We start from the raw sequence: 20,430 nt of genomic DNA, 5'->3' as shown, positions 1-20,430 counted from the left end.
TCATTTACATATCAGTGGGTGTTAACCACTGCAGAGCCTCCCTTTCATCTGGGGCAAGGGGTAGCAAGAAAATGGCCATTTTTTCCTCCCCTCCATTCCTGGTAGGTTATTGGTCTGGTGTCTGCCAGTAGCCAACAATCTGCCAATGGAGTTCCTCCTGGAAGGTGCTCATGGGAAGTAGAGTGTGCTGTGGCTGTAAAGTGTGAGCTGCAGCTGGAAGAGATGGTCAGCAAAGCCTGGCTAGTGAACTGGAGCAAGTTGTGAGCAATAAAAACAGTTTCTCCCAACCTAACCTTTCCCTTGACTTATTTTAGTCTCACTGGTTCAATAGGGGGTTTGCCCTGGTGGGAACACCCTTTCCCTCAGAGCTATAAGCAAGCATCCATCCAAACAGGGTAGTGCCAAATCAAAAGTGGTTAGAAGGCTCTGTAGACAGAAGCTAGGGGAAAGGCTTTTATATTGAAGATGTTGGAAGCAAAGCAAAGCAATTCTTTGATTGGCTATAGCTTAAGGTTGTCTTATGTGGAAAAGCATACATGACTTAGTTTTTCTTAAATTTCGTCTTCTCAAATTCCAGTGCACTGACTCTGGCTTAGGTTTCAGTATGCTAACTTAGGCTATCAAGACATTTAGAGCCACTTTAGTCTAATGGCCTCCTTGCTTAACTACTTTGATGAATCCTCAACAAATTTAGAACAGTGTAAAAATATATAGTAAACATACATTGTAAACTAACTAAAATAAAAGTAAGCTTTATAAAATTAGAAACTTACATCAAAAGAAAAAATACAGGGCAATGGGTGTATTTAACTTCTTTTGGGTTCCCAGACCTGATTCCGGTGTGTGGGGGAGGTCAAGGGAGGGGTGTCTTCCCACACACACAACACCAAGCAATTCTTGAACACCAGTGGATAACTCACCTCAATTCTGATGCTGTCTGCCCAGAGACAGCACCAAATTCCCCAGGTCTCTATGCCCTCCATTCCTCACTCAAGATGCCAGTTGCAAGCCCCAGGCTGTTATCTGCACTCCTGACCTACTGACTACAGATTGGAGGTTCCCGTGACCTCCACTTAGGTTGAATTAAGTTGCTGGAGTGGCTCACAGAACTTAGGGAAACACTTACCCTTACCAGTTTAATAAAGGATACAGGTTAACAGCCAGATGAAGAGATCTGTAGGGCAAGTTCCCAAATGAAGGAGCTTCAATCCTTATGGAGCTTGGGGCCTGGCTTGGTGGCACATGGAGGCATTCTCGTTCCCCAAATGAAGGAGCTCTTTCTGACAGAGAAGCAGGATGCAAGAGGGCAGACAGTGAAAAGCTCTTCTCAAGGGTTTTTGTGAGGGCTTCATTGCATAGTCATGACTGAGTAAATTATTAGCCATTGGCTGATTCAACCTCAAGCACCTGCCCTTGGGTGGGGATCCAAAAGTCTCTCATTAACATGACAAGACACCCATTTCAGCTTTAAGACTGCAGTGTTTTCAGAAACTGTGGATAAAGACCAAATATACCTGGGAAATATGTTTTTCTTACACTCACTATGTCACATATAATGTCTTAGTTGGGTTAGGATGCTATAAAAGATAGACTGGCTTGTAAACAAGTTAGTTCTCACAGTTCTGGTGGCTGGGAAGTCCAAGATTATGGTGCCAGCCCATTCAATGTCTGGTAAGAGCCCTCTTTGAGATTATAAGGTGCTGACTTCTCACATGATTGAAGGGGCAAGCAAGCCCTCTGGGGTATCTTTACCAAAAGCACTATCCCATTCATGAGGGCTCTGCTCCCATTATCTAATCACCTCTCCAAATGCCTGCCTCCTTACACCATCTCCTTGGCCATTAGGTTTCAACATGAATTTTAGTAGGACACAAATATTCAGACCATCACACATAGAAACAAAGTATTTCATTAAGTATTATGGCTTGCTAGGGGTTCCTTCCTTGTTTCTCATATTGGTTGGTGTAGCATCCTAAGCATTCTAGTAGAAAAAATAGGAACATCTTAACGGCTTCCCTTTAAGATGTCCGGTTACTTCTGGCTTTGAATCTGCCTTTCACCTCAAAGAAGCTCTGGTTTGACATACCTATGGATGGCAGATGTCGACTTACCAAAATGACTGGAGAATGTGGGTGTCGATCCTATTACCCCTCACAATGAGAAGAATTCTTCATAATCATTAATGTCATCTCTGAATTTTTTTTCAGGCCAACCTGGATGCCTTAGGAACTCCAAGAACACCAAAGCTGAATTGTTTGGAATAGAGGGTGACAACTCATAAACATCCCTTGGGAAGGAACAGCAGATCACCTAGCAGAAGGAGGTGGAGAACAGCTAGACCTGCAAAGTCACCACAGGAAAGGTCTAGCTTCACCCTAATTTGACTTCCTGGATTTTACTCAGAGGAAGTTCTAGAAGCCCTGTGCAGGACCACCGGCTCATTACATAGCTCTCTCCAAATGCTCTGCACTTATTTTTTCTAGTAAGCATGGCATGATGTTTGGCTTCAGATTTCTTGGCTGCCTGATTGGGGGCAGTCGGGTGGGCTCACGGGGTCCTTCATTCACAACTCTGTTCTTGCTCTATTTGCGGGGCCAGAACTGCCAGCAAGTGCCTGAACACCTTTCAGCTCCTGAGGAAGCTGCCGGTTCTGCTGACATCATTCTCACCAGCAGCCCAAAGTGTCTTAGGCCCAGAACTGTATGTCAGAGCAGGAGGGCCCTAAGATCCCAGGGACAGAGGAGCTGGGAGAGGGGAGGAACTTTTAAGAGGCCTTGGAGAGGCTGGGAGAGGATAGGGTGGAGGAGGTGAAGGCTTTTCCAAGGTGTGGCACGCACACGAATGCAAAAAATACTTTTTAGGAAGATCAATTCTCCCCACCCCTCTTTGCTCCTCTCAATCCTCGCTAACTGAAACTTCATCCTTGGCCTTGAGCCTCGACGTGAGCACAGGCCACCATAGAAAGAACTTACTCCTTCAGGCTTTCTGGTGGGATGCGAGCCTCTGGCCCCCAATTCAAGGGGAATTAGCTTGAATGGTAGACATTTCCAGTGCCCAACATCTTCTAACAATTTACTCACCAAGCCCTTCCCTAGTACCCATTGTGCTCCTGGCACATTGCAGAGGACAAGGATTCTGGGAAAATGTTCTTGGGAGCATCCATTTACTGTAGCCCTGGCCCTGCTCTAGGACCTGTACTTGCCCCAATCCGTGGCTCCACAGCATTACTATGGCTGGCAGTGGCGCCATTACAGTCCCCATTTTCCAGGTGAGGAGACTTAAGTCACTGCCCAAAAAGGGAGAAACACCCGGAAATAGAGCAGCCCCTGAGCCTAGGACTCCAAGAGCTGTTTTCGGGGCCTCTCCTTCAGACACCTGTGATATAATTTCTTCTACAATCGCCACCTTGTGGTGCATAATTATAACGTAACTCATTTTGTTGTTTTAATTTTTCTTATATATACATTTTGGGGTTAAACATTTCAGTGTTCAAGGACATTTAGAGACACTTATTCACAACACACTTGTTCCCAAAACCCAAGTAATAATTCAAAATATGTCCACCTTCTGCTCTGTTTCTTTACACAGTTGTAGCTGCCACTCTATACTAAATGTAGTTACCCATTGCATTTATGTCTTAGACCATCTTAGAAATATTTCCCAGCCCTGGAGTGCAGGAGTTTTGTAAGGCATGTATCCCATAAGGAAAATCAGTCTCAAGCCCCTGAAATCTTCAGTCAACTCTTGAGTCAACTGAACTATGGAGCCTTAAATTCTTACTGTTCCCAAAGTCTCCTTTGGGTGCTGGGTGACATTTGCTTGCAAGAAGACTGACAACAAATAACAACATAATTTTTATTGTATTTTTTCTGAATTACATCTGGAAGAAGTCACTATTCCTGGTTTACTTAAAACCTGAAACTTCAGCTACCCTGAATTCTGCCAGAGGCCTGGGGAAGAAAATTGTGGATATCAGCTCTTGAAGGCAGCCTCCTTTGACTACTGTAATTAAAATGTTGCCTCCCGGTCCAGCACATTTTATTTTTCCTAATTTATTTGTCTGCATCTCCCATGATGCTCAGAGTGGTTCAGGGGCTTCTGTAGGTATAAAGAAGAGTAAAGTTCAAGTACAGTCCCAATACTCAAATTTCTTCACATGTAGCTATTCTCACACATTTTTCCCAAAGAATGTACTTTGATTTTTTCCAAATACATTTGTACCAAATTCTCGATGCATCCTGGTGAGACTGGGTGAGTACAGTGGAGAGAGGTGAGTAAGGACAAATCTCTGTCTGCCTGGATGAGTACTCTACACTGTAGGTCATAGACAGTTGAGTTGCTAAAGGGTTTCAATCAATCTCATTCATTGTATGCTCAGGCACATGGTTTACAAACTTTGGTGTCAGGTAAATAATGGAGCCAAGATGCTTGTTACTTAAGTAGGAGACCCCTGAAATCCAGAGGAAGTACTTGTTCATTTTTCAACTAAACAACATTCTTCTAATCCTGTCCTACCATCCTGTCTCTATATATTTTCAACCTGGCCTTTACTTGAAAGTTAAGTATTTACTGTAGCTTTGAGCTTCATTTTTTTTTAGAGCTGCCTTTTTTTTTTTGCTATCATTAATCTACAATTACATGAAGAACACTATGTTTACTAGGCTACCCCCTCAACAAGTCCCCCCCCACCACACCCCACCACAGTCACTGTCCATCAGCATAGCAAGATGCTGTATAATCACTAGCTGTCTTCTCTGTGTTGTACAGCCCTCCCCGTATCCCCCCACAACACTATACATGCTAATCGTAATGCCCCCTTTCTTTTTCCCCGCCCTTATCCCTCCCTTCCCACCCATCATCCCCAGTCCCTTTCTCTTTGGTAACTGTTTGTTCATTCGTGGGTTCTGTGATTCTGCTGCTGCTTTGTTCCTTCAGTTTTTCTTTGTTCTTATACTCCACAGATGAGTGAAATCATTTGGTACTTGTCTTTCTCTGCCTGGCCTATTTCACTGAGCATAATACCCTCTAGCTCCATCCATGTTGTTGTAAATGGTAGGATTTGTTTTCTTCTTATGGCTGAATAATATTCCATTGTGTATATGTACCACATCTTCTTTATCCATTCATATACTGATGGACACTTAGCTTCATTTATTGATCCTTAACCCTCTGAGTCAGTTATTAATGAATAATTATTTCAGTGTCATAATTTATCAGTCATTCTGCCAGACAATTTTTTTCAGTTATATCTCAAAGAGAAGCTTCTGAAGACAGGCTTATGTGTTCCAGGAACATAGGTAGGGAAAGGTCTTCACCACTTTTTTCTTCTCTCAAAGTCTTCTTTTTGAAATGACTGATCACATTGGATCCAGTGTCATTGATCACATAATACTCCATACAGAAAACTAATTGCCTGACTGGATTATCTTGAGGATGGGACTGTAACCCAGTTGAAAACAACAACATTCCTCAGTCAATCTTGCATTTGGAGGCTGCCAAGTAATATAATGTTAACAATATATTCAAATATTTGGTGAGGAATTCTGAAAATGTTTTATTTTCCTAAAGAGTGTGTGTGCATATATGTGTGTCTTCCTTTTCTTTCTTTTTCTTTATGCTCAGAATGCTGATTAAGTAATGAAGGCAGAGCAATAATTGTGGGAAAAACATAAAGCCACAAAAAGATGGTGGAATGGGAAGCTGGAAAGAATCTATTCTTCCTACTTCCTTAGATTGTCTAGTACCAGGTCTCTTCTTAAAATAAAAAGTAAATCTATTTTTTAGAAGCCTTGATTAATTTGATGCTCTGGTACAGAACAGTAAAAGCAGTCCTTAAAACTATATACCCTTAATTCCTGGAGGAATTAATGTTAAACATAATTTCCTGAACATCTCAGTGAGCACTCCAGCAGTTGTCCTTGTGGATTTCTCTGCTGATCAGCACAAAGGGGCTGAGACTGGCATAACCAAATATTAGAAATGTTTTAACAATAAATTTTTATGTTATTATTTATCAAGAAGGAGCTGATGCAGAAGGAGAAAATGAAATCTGCCCAACAAAAGAAAAGCAAACAGGTCATAAAAATGAGAGTACTTTGCATAGATTTGATTTATGGCCTGGATTTTCTTTTTGAAACCTGGAGTTCTGAAAGTAGAGCACACATTCATGATGCTTATACAGATGAAAAGCCATGTACCAACTGCTCCAGTGCATGAGACTCTGAAAGATGATATCCCTCAGAGCCATGAGAGTGAAGAACCACCTAAGCATTTGCCTATATGGTAGCAAATAACAATATCCAACATATGGTCTAATTGCAGATATGTTCATGCTATTGATTGTTGTGATACAGTAGAGCAAGTTAGAGATTATCATAAAATCAAAGATCCAGAAAAGGAGGAGGTGGAGAAGAACATGCCATGCAGTCCATGGTTTAAGCTTTCCCCATGACATGGTTCTGGGACTGATGGTGATGACCTGGGCCCCACTGAGGAGACAGGTGGTGCAGACTGAAAGACCATGTGCCACTCTCCCCAGATAAAGCACAGTTTTGCAACCAACATTGCCTAGGAAATTTCTGAGGAAAAACTGCCATTGTATCTTTGATCCCTTTGGTACAAATAATGATTGTATTTGCAAAAGGTCAAATGAGTGAGGATAATGCATATGGGTTTTTTTCTCAGTGTCCATGACAAAAGTATATATATGTCTCCCAAATATAAGGAAGTTCCTAACACTTCCAGGTCCAATAAAGGAAAGGAAGATTATTCTCTGGATGATGTTACTCCAAATCATTTAACTTCATGGAAAAAAGTAGGAGAAACAGTTGAGAAACACAAATAAGTAAAGATGACACATTTTAAATTTGTAGCTTTTCTGTGTTTATTCCAGTGAAAAGAACAGTTTCAATTCTGAAATATGTAAAGGTACATGGTTGTGTTGGTTACATACTCTGGTCTTATTCTTTGCTTTTTTTCTTTTTATCTTGTTTCAATTGGTATGAAGATGGTGATAACTACAATTTAAATATCCAGCCCAGACTTCTCTCATAAATTCCACACTAGCACATCTACCTGCCTTTCCAAGAGATCATTCTATGTATCTCTCATGTCCAGAATTTAGATAACAACATTCTTCCCAGAAAATAACTAAGCAAAGGTAACATCATTCCATCAATTTCTAAGCTATAGTGCTGAGTATCATTTTAGATACCTCTTTCTCCTTCACTACTTATGCCCAATAAATTACCTCATTCTGGTGTATTGTGTTGATGCCCTACCTTGATCCTTTTTATTAGTTTATAACTACTCATCCCTCAGATACTATGAATATTGGGCTAATAAAGAGTGGTAGTTTCTCCAAGAATTGTTCTTGGCTAAATGACAGTAGTTTCATAGGGGAGGCTATGTGGCTTTACCCCTTTCCCTGTAAGGACAATAGAAAAGTCCAGTCCCTTTGCCTCAGGGTGGCACTAACCCTAATAAAATTGGTGTTTCTGATTAGATTGAAGTTGATTTTTCCTGCCTATCTTATTCTCCCTCTTCACTTCCCTGAGAGCATGCCCCCAAAAAGTCATCAGAGAAAAAGTCCCTTTCCCAGGTTCTGGTCCCATGGCACCAGCCAAAGACACACATCTTACTGATTCTGTCTCTTTATCTTTGTCAAATCTAGTGATTTTCTCAATCAGAAATTCACTGTCCTTTAGATCAAGGCATCCCTAATATCTCACAGTGGTTATATAACCACTTTATGGTATATAAATGGTGTCATGTTTCCTGTTTATTTTCCTTCTATATTATACTCAGAATGAGCTTCTGAAACATAAATCTGTTCCTTTTGCTTCACTTCTTATAAACTATATATGGCTTCACATCTCAACCTTAAGTTTAAATGTATTTTTCCTCCACAGATTGGCTTCCTCTTTTTTTCAAACTAATTTTTGAACTACCTTCAACCCTTCCCCTCAGAATGTGCATAAACTCCTGATGCCAAGCTGCATTTGCCCTGGAGAACCCCCTTATGTGGATAACTGCTGCCTATCTGTCATAAATCAGCTTAGAATTTTATAGTCTGGTGCTTTTAACTGAACTCATTGATCTCTGTTGCCATGGCCTGTTTACCTATTTCCTTCCTACGCTCAGTAGGGGAACACTTGAGAGAGATGATCTCTTTATCTAAGTTGCTTACAACAGTCTCTGCTATTAAATGCTCAAAAAATTATTATATGAGGCACATGGGTATGGTTGTAAAACTGCATTAATCACATAGATGAGTTTACAAGTCAGTTTGGGAAGACATTTGAGTTGATTTATGTTTCCTTATGAATATCAAAATTGAATGACTTGTAGAAATCAATCCAGATTGGATGAAACATGCAGTATGAACTTCAGTGTTTCCTCAGATGTGTAGAGGAGTTGAATGTAAAAGCCTCCATTGATTCAGTAAATGATATGGACCATATATTAAGAGTGTTATAAATTATGATAAATTTCTACTTCCCACATCTCTGTATTTACTGGCTTCTGACTAGGTTGTTTTTTTTTCTTCCAGATACACCTTTTTTTCTCTGAGATACCAATAACAGATTTGGAATAAGAAGTTTGTCTTTGCTTTCCTAAAGATCATCACACCTAGACTGGAAAAGTTATATACTTATATCTGATATGGATGATATTGGAAAGAGAGGTTATGTATATTTTTAAAATAAGCTTTCACAAGCTTCTTACTTCCATCATTAAATGATTGACAAACTACAATCTGTGTGAATCTAGTTAAGTCAATGTTTTCTATAGAAAATGGTGAGGAAGGGTATGCATATTCCAAATGCTTGAACACAATCATTAAATTTAAGAAATATAACAATACAGTGCTGATAAGAACAACTCTAGAGTTTACTCCAGACTTCAAACATTGGCCTTCCAAATTCCAAAACTGGATGGCTTTGGGGATATTATTTGGCCTTTTTAAGGCTCAATGAACCACTTTTGAAAAGCAACTATTAATGTTATTATATGCCCACTGTTTTCTTTTTCTTCAATTCTCTGTAATAATGTACTATGCTATATTTGGGGGCTGGGAAAAGAAAAATATTAGAATAAATAAAATCTTAATGAAAAAAGCAAGAATGGCCCACACTGAAAAGACAGAAGGACACCAGAATTAATGTAAACTGCTTAAGTAAAAATTCCCACTGGGAAGGAAAAATGCACAAGTGCTGAGGGGAGACAACAGAGAAAAGTGCTTCCACACACCCAGGATGAAAAGCCCTTGCTGTCTAGTATCTCCTATATCTACCTTGCCTGTATAAAAAGAGGCAGCTTCAGACATAGTGCATCAATTAACTGCTGCACAACAGCTCCCTCATGGACCAGGCAGCAGCAGATGTTCCTGGATGACAGTTGGGAAATCATCATCTTTCTCCTCCCTGACTCCTGGCACTTCCTCTTCCACTGATTCCTGATATTTCTTCTTCACAAGTGACAGAAGAGCTCAGACTCTTCTCTCTCACTGCTTGTCACTGATCAGCACCGACCCAAACAGCCTCCCTTCCAAAGCCAAAGGCTGTCCCAATCTGTCATTGTCAGATATACTCATATTGGTAGCTCTGTTGTAGCATTGCTCTGGGTAGTGTTCTGGCAAATCAGCACCAGCTAGACTTGTTTATTCTTACCCAAGTCCCATTGCTTATGGCTAACTCTCACTTTCATCAAAATGTCAATGTGAATTTTGGCTGTGTTAGGGGTAATGAGCTTCTATTGTACAACATCAATCCCTGGGGCACATCTCTCTCCTCTCCCTGATGCTCCATAATTTCTTATGACCAGAGACATCCCAATCCCAATTATAGTAAATGTGCAGCAATGAGTAGGAGGCACTATAAGCATGAGCAGTTACCAAGCACAGGTGGCTGAGAAGTCCAGGTTTCCTAGACTTTATTGTAGCCTCTTTACATCTCCTCCATTCACCACCAAAGGTCAGGAGCAATTTGGAAAAAACATCTGAGAATCAGAAATGGTCACTTATGTTACTTTTTAAAACTACATTCTACAAAAGATCGCAGAATAGGAAGGTAAGGTAGAAACCTCTTCCCAAAAACACATAAAAGAAGAAAATACACCAAATACAACTAAGCCTGAAAATGATCTGAAGACTGCAGAACAGACCACCTATACCTGAGGAAGATAAGAACACATAAAAAAGGGTAAAGAACTGTGGCACTGTCTACAGGACCCCAACAGTTGGGGTCCCTGAAAGATAGAAACTAGAAAAAAAGAATCTTGAGTTTCTGGGCACCATAGCATTCATTCTTCATAAAGATATTACTCTAAAGACCAGAAAGCAAAGCAGAGACATCTAATACAAATGAAGAAATATGGAAATCCTGACAAAATGGGTGGGCAGAGGAATATGATTGAAACAGAACTATAGGACAGAACCCCAGAAAGAGAGCTAAATGACACAGAGATCACCATTCTTTTTGATAAAGATTTCAAATAAAAATCATAAACATGCTCACAGATTTACAGAAGTGTATTCAAGATCTGAAGGAGGACTTCAACAAAGTGATAGAAAATCTGAAAAAGAGCCACTCAGGGCTGAATAATACAGTATCTGAAATGAAACATACAATGGAGAAATTTAAAACTACAAAACATCACTCACATCAATAGACAGATCAACCAGACAGAAATAAATAAGGAAACAGAGGCACTGAACAATACATTAGATCAAATGGAAATTTGATACACATTTTTCTCAAGTATACATGGAATGCTTTCCAGAATAGATCACATGTAGAGGAGATGTAAATGAAATGGAAATTAGGGAACTGGAATACAAAGAAGCTAAGGAGCAGAGAGAAAAAGGGACCTGTAGGAATGAAATAATATGTGGCCAATACATCCAACAATATTCGCATAATAAGGGCACAAGAAGGAGAAGAGAAAGGCAAACAGATGGAAAATCTCTTTAAGGAAATAACTGTTGAAAAGTTCCCCAGTCCAGGGAAGAAAATAGACACTCAGGTCATGGAAGCACAGAGAACCCCTAACAAAAGGAACCCCAGCAAGACAACACCAAGACATAATAATTAAAGTGACAAAGATCAAAGATAAAAAGAGTGTTGAAGGCAGCCAGAAAGAGAAAAAAGATTACTTATAAAGGAAACCCCATCAAGCTACCAGCAGACTTCTCAACAGAAGCACTTCAGGCCAGAAGGGAGTGGTGTGATATATTCAGTGTACTGAAACAGAAGGACCTCTGCTGGAGTCCAGCTCCAGCCAAGGTTTGGGTCAAGAAGGAAAGGACAGTGTCAGCAAGTGAAGAGATGAATGAGGAGATGAAGCACCCAATTAAGGTTGTAACGTCTCCTGACATCAAGCAGCAGAGTTTTTATTTTTATATATTTTTAAGGTTTACGTAATTCTACATATTTTCTTTGTTCATGGATGGTACAATATTTTTTCCTTTCAGTTTTTGTATAATTCCAGCTCATTACAGATGTTATCATCTTTTTGAACTACTTTCTTGTAACATTTAATGTTTAACTTTCCCTTAACCTTTTTGGCCAGAGATGTAGGTAACATGCTAGGTGCTAGACAGGAAAATGGCATGTGGCAGTGTATGGTTTATAATGTCTGCTTTTAATCATAATGTCTGCTTTTAAGCATAAAGTTTAAGATTTGTGTCTAAGGCTATATAAAGTTTAAGCAGGTTATATAAAATGCAAGCTATATGTCTTTTGGTTATTAAGTATAAATATATTATTAATTATTAACTCCTATCCTACACATGTGGGTTGAGGCTTACATCTAAAGTCTAGGGATGGTACTCCTACCACCCATTCCTCAACATTCCTACAAATACAATAAAAACACCTTATTCTTTCATAATATTCATTCCACAATTTCAGATGTTTACACCTTTCCTCCTGCATCTACAGGCACTAGGGCCTTGCAGTCCTCTTTATCCTTTACATAATAACACTAAATCTGCTCTTACTACCTTACTATTAATATAATAATATTTTGTCATGAATTTATTATAAATTTCTATATATGGGATATTTATAAATGTAAGTCTTCCTATTCTGCTCATAAATTCTTTATTCAAGGGGGATACTCTTCTAATATTAAGCAACATAAAGGGGGCTGTGGGCAATGGGAACCATTAATCTCTATTACTTTGCTGTTTCATATAAGTTTCTTGGGAGAATAGGTTTCTCCATGGCCTAGGTTCCCATAACTCCTTCTCTGCCAATATGCTAAAGAAATCCTTGTTAGTTGTGTTTGAATTGTTACAAAGGGGAGGACAAACTGCATCTAGTTTTAAGAGAAGCCGGGTTGTTCTGCCTCACTTATTTGTGGAAGTATGTCTGGAACAGTTGGTCCCACAACACTGCTTTCATTTCCAGGATTGCTGCTTTGATCAATACTTCGGGTTATGTTATTTACTAAAGATTAATAAATCTTAAATACATAAGATTTCCCATATATGAGCCCAATCACCAACATCATAACTGCAAAAATAAGTGTGGGAATTAGCAGGGGCCAGCTATGAGGTTTCCTGTTTTCAGGATTCCTCCTCATGCCTGGACCTTGTCAAACAGCATAAGCAGCATTGGCCATGTCAGACCTCCAACCAAGAACCCTCTATCTGACAAGATTATCATTTAAATTTTAAGCAGGTATTAAACAATGTCAAGATAAATAAAAGTTGAAGGAATTTGCCACAACAAAGCTAGCCTTACAGGATATGTTAAAGGTAGATGGAAATGACTGTAATGCTAAATAGCTTTCACCAGTGAAAATAAACCATAGTAAATGTAGTACACCAACTAATTACCAAGTATGAAATTAAAACAAAATAAAAGGATCAAAATCAACTGTATAAAAATCAGTCAATGGATACATAAAAAGTGCAGATTATGACATCTAATATGAAAAATGTGGAAGAGGAAGAAGAGAGAAAAGGTACCATCAGAGTGTGTTTGAAATAGAGTAATCAGCAGTTTAAGATAGACTGTTATATAGTAAGGAACTATTCTTGAACCATTGTTAACCACAAACTAAGGCCAAAAATAAATACACACACACACTAAATTAATTTAAAAAGAGAAATCCAATTACAACACTAAAGAAAAACATGAATAACAGGAAGAAAGGAACAGAGAGGAGCTATAAAAAAACAACCAGAAAACAATTAATAAAATGGCAATAAGTACATACTATCAATAATCACATTAAATGTAAACAGACAAATACACCAATAAAAAGACAGAATGGCAGAATAGATAAGGCAACAAGGCCCACCTATATGCCTTCTACAGGAGACTCATTTCAGACCCAAAGACATACATACACTAAAAGTGAAGGGATGGAAAGATATTCCATGGATATAATAGGGGGAAAAAGCAGGAGTAGCAGTACTTATGTTGGACAAAATTGATTTCAAAACAAAGAAAGTAACAAGAGACAAAAGAGGTCATTACATAATGATAAAGGGATCAGTCCAACAAAAGAATATAACTATTATAAATATCTATGCACCCAAAATAGGAGCACCTAAATATGTAAAATGAATAGTAACAGAATTAAAGGAGGAAATACATTGCAGCACATTCATTTCAGGAGATGTTAACACCCCACTCACATCAATGGACAGATCCACCAGACAGAAAATAAATAAAGAAACAGGCACTAAACAATACATTAGATCAAATGGACTTAGCAGATATCTACAGAACACTCCATCCAAAAGCAGCAGGTTACACATTTTTCTCAAGTGTACGTAGAATACTTTCCAGAAGAGATCACATACTAGGCTACAAGAAGAGCCTCAGTAAATTCAAAAGGACTGAAACTGTATCAAGCAGCCTATCAGACCACAATGGTATGAAACTAGAAATAAGTTACACAAAGAAAACAAAAGGACCCAGAAACACTGGAGGCTAAACAACATGCTTCTAAATATTCGATGGATCAATGAAAAAATTAAAACAGATATCAAGCAATACATGGAGACAAATGAAAACAAAAACTCAATATGTGAGAGGCAGCAAAGGCAGTTCTAAGAAGAAAGTACCCAGCAATACAGGCTTAATCTAAGAAACAAGAACAATCCTAAATAAACTATCTAAAATCACAACCAAAGAAACTAGAAAAAGAACAAATGAAGCCCAAAGTCAGTAGAAGGAGGAACATAATATAGATGAGAGCAGAAATAAATTAAATAAAGAAGAATAAAACCATAGATAAAAATATCATGAAACAATGAGCTCATTCTTTGAGAAAAAAAAAACAAAATAGATAAATCCCTAGCCAGAAATAAAGAGAATATACACACATAACAGAATCAGAAACAAAAAAGGAATAATCACAACAGATACTACAGAAATACAAAGAATTACTAGAGAATACTATGAAAAATTCTATGCCAACTAATTGGACAACTTAGAAGAAAAGGACAACTTCCTAGAAAAATACGACTTTCCAAGACTGACCCAGGAAGAAACAGAAAATATGAACAGGCCAATTGCCAGCAAGGAAATTCAATTGGTCATCATAAAATTCCCCCCAAAACATATTTCCAGGTACAGACAGCATCACAGCCAAATCCTACCAAACATTTAAAGAAGAGCTAGTACCCATCCTTCTTAAAGCATTCCAAAATGTAGAAGGGTGACTTCCAAACTCATTTTATGAGGCCAGCACCACTCTAATACCAAAACCAGATAAAGACACCATAAAAAAAAAGTTACAGACCAATATCCCTGATGAACATAGATGCAAAAGTCCTCAACAAAATATTAGCAAACCAAGTCCAAAAATACATCAAAAAGATCATCCATTATGACCAAGTAGAATTTATTCCATGTGTGCAGGATGGACAATATTCATAAATCCATCAATATTATATACCACATTAACAAAAAGAAGAAAAACCACATGATCATCTCAATAGATGCTGAGAAAGCATTTGGCAAAATTCAACATCCATTCATGATATAAACTCTCAATAAAATGAGTATAAAGGGTACATACCTTGACATAATAAAGGCCATATACAACAAACCCATAGCCAACATCATACTTAACAGTGAAAATCTTCAAGCTTTTTCCCTAAGATCAGGAACAAGACAAGAATGACCACTCTCACTACTTTTATTCAACACATAGTACTGGAAGTCCTAGCCAAGGCAGACAACACAAAGAGATAAAATACATCCAAATTAGTAAGGAAGAAGTTAAACTCTCACTATTTGCAGATGACATGATATTGCACATAGAAAATCCTAAAGAATCCACCAAAAAACTACTAGAGCTAATAACTGAATTCAGCAAAATTTCAGGATACAAAATCAATGCACAGATATCTGTTGCTTTCCTATACACTAACAATCAACTAGCAGAGAGAGAAATATAGAAAACAACTCCATTTACAATTGCATCAAAAAGAATAAAATGGAATAAACCTAACCAAGGAGATGAAAGATCTATACTCTGAAAACTACAAGACATGCATGAGAGATATTAAATAAGACACCAAAAAAAAATGGAAATCTATCCAGTGCTGAAGGATAGAAGAATGAGTACTGCCAAAATGGCAATCCTTCCCAAAGCAATTTACAGATTCAATGCAATCCCTATCAAAATAGCAATAGCATTCTTCAATGAACTAGAACATTGTTGTAAATAATTCATATGGAACCACAAAAAAAGCCCAATATACAAAGAAATCCTGAGAAGGAAGAACAAAGCTGTGGAGGTTATGCTACCTGACTTCAAGGTCTACTACAAATCTACAGTAATCAAAACAATTTGGTACTGGCACAAGAACAGACCCGTAGGTCAATGGAATAGAATAGAGACCCCAGACATAAACCCACACACCTATGGCTGATATTATAAAATAAAAAGCTTCTGTACAGAAAGGACACCATCAGCAGAACAAAAGGCATCCTACAGTGCAGGAGAATGTATTTGTAAACAATTTCTCTGTAAGAGTTAACATCCAAAATATATAAAGAACTTATATGCCTAAACACCCAAAAGCAAATAACCCAATTAAAAAATGGACAGAGGACCCAAACAGACTCTTCTTCAAAGAAGAAATAAAAATGGCCAAGAGACACATGAAAAGATGCTCCACATCACTCATCATCAGGGAAATGGAAATTAAAACCACAATTAGATATCACCTCACACCAGTTAGAATGGCCACTATGCAAAAGACAGGAAACAACAAATGCTGGCAAGGATTCGGAGAAAGGGAGAACTGTCCTACACTGTTAGTGGGACTGCAAATTGGTCCAACCATTGTGGAAAGCAGTATGGAGGTTCCTCAAAAAACTGAAAATAGAAATATCATTTGACCCAATAATTCCACTCCTAGGAATTTACCTGAAGAAAACAAAATTCCTGAATCAAAAAGATAAATGTGCTTGTATGTTTATTACCACACTACTTGCAATAGCCAAGACATGGAACCAACTTAAGTGTCTATCAATAGATGAATGGATAAAGAATATGTGTTACATATACAGAATGGAATATTATTCAGTCATGAACAGAAAAGAAATCCTGCCATTTGCAACAACATGGGTGGATCTATAGGGTATTATGCTCAGTGAAATAATCCAGGTGAAGAAAGACTAATGCCACATGATTTCACTTGTTTGTAGAGTATAAATAAAGCAAAACAGAAGGAACAAAACAGCATTAGACTCATAGACACTGAGAAGTGAGTAGTGGTTACTGAAGGAGAGGGCTTGGGGTGGGAGGAGAGGGGTATAAAAGGGAACAAGAATTCTCAATCACAATATAAGTTGATCTTGGAGACCGTTGAATCACTGTGATGAAACCAACATAAGATTGTATATTAATGATACTTTAATTTTAAAAACTACATTCTACAATAATTACAATAAATCATAATATACCACAAATGATAATAAAAGGTCATTGAGTCCTAGAATCAGAATACTGGCTACATTTCAGGTGTAGCATCTAGAAGACAGCAGAATGAGGGCTTCTTGGTTACTGGCATTGACTGTTTTTAGATCTGGTTATACGTATATGAATCAGTTCATACAACTCACTTGGATGTTCACTTGTGATCTCTACACTTCTTTCTGTGTGCATCTCTTCTAAAAGTTTCTTGCCAAACAGTGCCCCAGGCTCTGGAAGCTCATGTCCTGTAGTCATGGCCCTGACCTAGATCTGTAACAATTATTATTTTCTTTCTTGTTTTAGTAATAGCCATCATAATGGGTGTGAAGTGTTAACTCATTGTGGTTTGATTCACTTTGATTCTTGTCATTTGATTAACTTTTCCCTCATGAATTAGTGACATTGAGAATTTGTCATATGCCTATTGGACATTTGCATATTTTCTTTGAAGAAATGTCTATTTGAGTTCTTTGACTATTTTTACATTGAGTTGTTTTTTGTTGAGTTATAGTTTTTATATATTCTAGATATCAATCCCTTATCAGATACATGATTTATCAATATTTTCTCCCATTTTGTGGGCTGCCTTTTCTTTCCATTGACAATGTCCTTTGATGTACAAACGTTTTTATCTACTTTTTCTTTTGAGCCTATGCTTTTGGAGTCCAAGAAATCACTGTAAAATCCAATATTATGAAGCTTTTGTCCTATGTTTTCTTCTAAAGATTTTTATAGTTTTGGCCCTTAAATTTAGATCTTTAGTCCATTAATTTTTATATATAGTATGAGATAAGGATCTGTCCTTGTTGTTTTGCATGTTGAATGTGGTTTTCTCAATACCATTTGCTGAAAAAACCACTCTTTCCCCATTGAGTGATCTTGGCACTATTATTGAAAATCATTTCACCAAACATGTGAAGTTTTATATCTCGACTCTCAATTCTATTGCATTGGTCTTTATGACTGGCTCCATGACAATACCATGATGTTAGATTACCATACCTTTATAGTTAAGTTTTGAAATCAGGAAGTATGAGACTTCTCTTTTTTTTCTAGATTGTTTTGGCTATTCAGAGTCCTTTGAGATTCTATATGAACTTTAGGTTGGATTTTACTGTTTCTTTGAAAAACAGCATTGGATTTTGATAGGGTTTGCATTAAATCTGTAGATGGTTTTGGGTAGCATTGGCATCTTAACAATATTAAGTCTTCTAATCATGAACATGGGATGTCTTTCGATTTATTTATGTCTTCTTAATTTACTTCAGCAGTGTTTTGTAGTTTTCAGTATACAAGCTTTTTGCCTCTTTAGCTCAGTTTATTGCTAAGTGTTTTATTTTATTTTATTGTTTGATGCTTTTTAAAAATGGAATTGTTTCTTTAATTTCCTTTTTGTATTGTTCATTGTTGGTGTACAGAAACAATTAATTTTTGTGTGTTGATTTTGTATTCTGCAACTTTGCTGAGTTTATTTATTAGTTTTAACAGGTTTTTTGGTGGAATCTTTAGGTTTTCTACATGTAAGTGGAATCCTTAGAGTTTTCTACCTATAAACCATTGTAGTATACACAGAGATACTTTTACTTCCTTCTTTCCAATTTAGATGCCTTTTACTTATTTTTGTTGCCTAATTATTCTAACTAAGACTTGTAGTACTATGTTGAATAGAAATGGCGAAAGGGGTACCTTTATCTTTTCCCAAATTTTAGAGATTAAGCTTTAGTCTTCCACCATTGAGCATGATGTTCATTGTGGATTTTTCATGTATCACCTTTATTATGTTGAAGTAGTTTTCGTCTGTGCCTACTTTATTGACTATTTTTATTATGAAAGGGTATTGAAATTTGCCAACTGCTTTTTTTTATTCAATTGAGGTCATTTAAGTTTATTTTTTTCTTATGCCAGCATATAACAAAGGATAAAAGAAATAAAGTTTTGTCCATGAGTAAAGCCATTCTGATTGAAATGAACCTTATTTGTCTAGGTTTATAATACATACAGATAATTTTAAGAGCAATATAATATCTTAAGATAGACAAAGTCGACTAAACATTGAGAAATTTAATGTTTTGAAAAGCTTATAAATCCTTTACTGCAAGTTGTACTTAGACAATTTTTAAAAAGGAGAGTAAAGTCACATTATGAGTTGTATTGCTATTAAAATAGATATATCATATACTGCCCAGACACCAGATTTTTTTAATCACTAAAGAAACTCATTAATTTTCTGTTTTGACATACTCTCAAATTATCAAAAGCTTATTAAAAAGATAATTAATCTCATTTGTTCTTTTTACTGTATTTTATTGTCTGTAAATTTTATTTCATATAGATACTTAAGCTTTATACTTATAACTTGTTCCTCTCTCAGTAGTTTTGCTGCCCCAAACTGAGAATAAAAATTAGTTTGATGTCTTTCACACCTAAATTATGTTCAAATTCCAGAATTCTCACTAGTTAATATAAAGATTATGTATTTATGATACAAAAGGGAGATAACTAGAAACAACAACATATGCTTGACATTCAATAGATATTTTGGTTAGATCACAATATTATAGAACTGTCCTATTTATTTAAGTTTATAAGGAAGAGAAAAATAAGCCTTCCTGAGTTAAGTATGTACACACAATATGGATGTTTCAATTATTATGTACTTCTCAGGTTAAAAAGAAAACCTAATTCATGCAGAAAACTGACATAGTAACTGTTCACAAATTAAACATTTTTAATTTCAAAGTTTAGTATCTGTCAATTATTAACATTCATAAGCAATTTATGAGATAAGCTAATCATGCTGGAGAAGTGTTAATGTCATTGCAGTTTCTAACCTTATGAATTGACTGTGAGTTACATTTAATAAATGATTCCAGAAAAGATGGCAGTGTGAGAGGTGAGACAGAGACCTCCTCCTAAAACCACATATACTATGAAAATATAATTTAATACAACTAATCCAGAAAGAAAGAAGGCTGCACCAGACTGCATACACCTGGAGAAAAAAGCAGACCTCAGAACAGGTTTGGGAGCTTAAACGATGTTCAGGTGCTCCATGCCCCTGGAAAACTACTCAGCTGCAAGGCCCCCACCATGATATGCAGCCTGCTGTGTCTTCCTCCCAGCTAGCCTGCACCTGGCTCAGGCCTGAAACTGGTAACCCCCGCTGTGGTTTCAGGCCAGCCAGAGGGAAGCCCTACCTTTGGCAGCTACAAACACAAAGCAGAAAGGCTTACACCTCTGTGTTTGGCCCACTGGTTCTAGCAGTGGAGACAGGAATAGCAGCTGGGAAGCAGAAAACAGCTCTTTCCTCCTCCCAAGCACCAACACTGCTCCTCTGTGACCCCTGACATTGCTCCAGGGGCTGAGCAGCTCCAGAGAGAAGGCAAATTCTGGCACCCTAAGATGCCCCACCCCTTTAGATCCAATCACCAATTGTCAGATGGTTGCACCATGCCTTAAGATCCAATCATCAATGCAGAA

At 37.4% G+C, this 20,430-nt stretch overlaps 1 protein-coding gene across 1 annotated transcript in view; it reads right to left on the bottom strand.

Moving 5' to 3' along the window:
- LOC108400704 (histone H2B type 1-L) overlaps nucleotides 1-20,430 on the bottom strand; it is a 489,024-nt gene that overhangs the window by 274,047 nt on the left and 194,547 nt on the right. The gene's annotated exons all lie outside the window — the stretch shown is intronic.

Source organism: Manis javanica, chromosome 16, assembly GCF_040802235.1.
Source record: "Manis javanica isolate MJ-LG chromosome 16, MJ_LKY, whole genome shotgun sequence".
NCBI lineage: Eukaryota > Metazoa > Chordata > Mammalia > Pholidota > Manidae > Manis > Manis javanica.
This window is presented reverse-complemented; position numbering and strand designations above follow the sequence as displayed.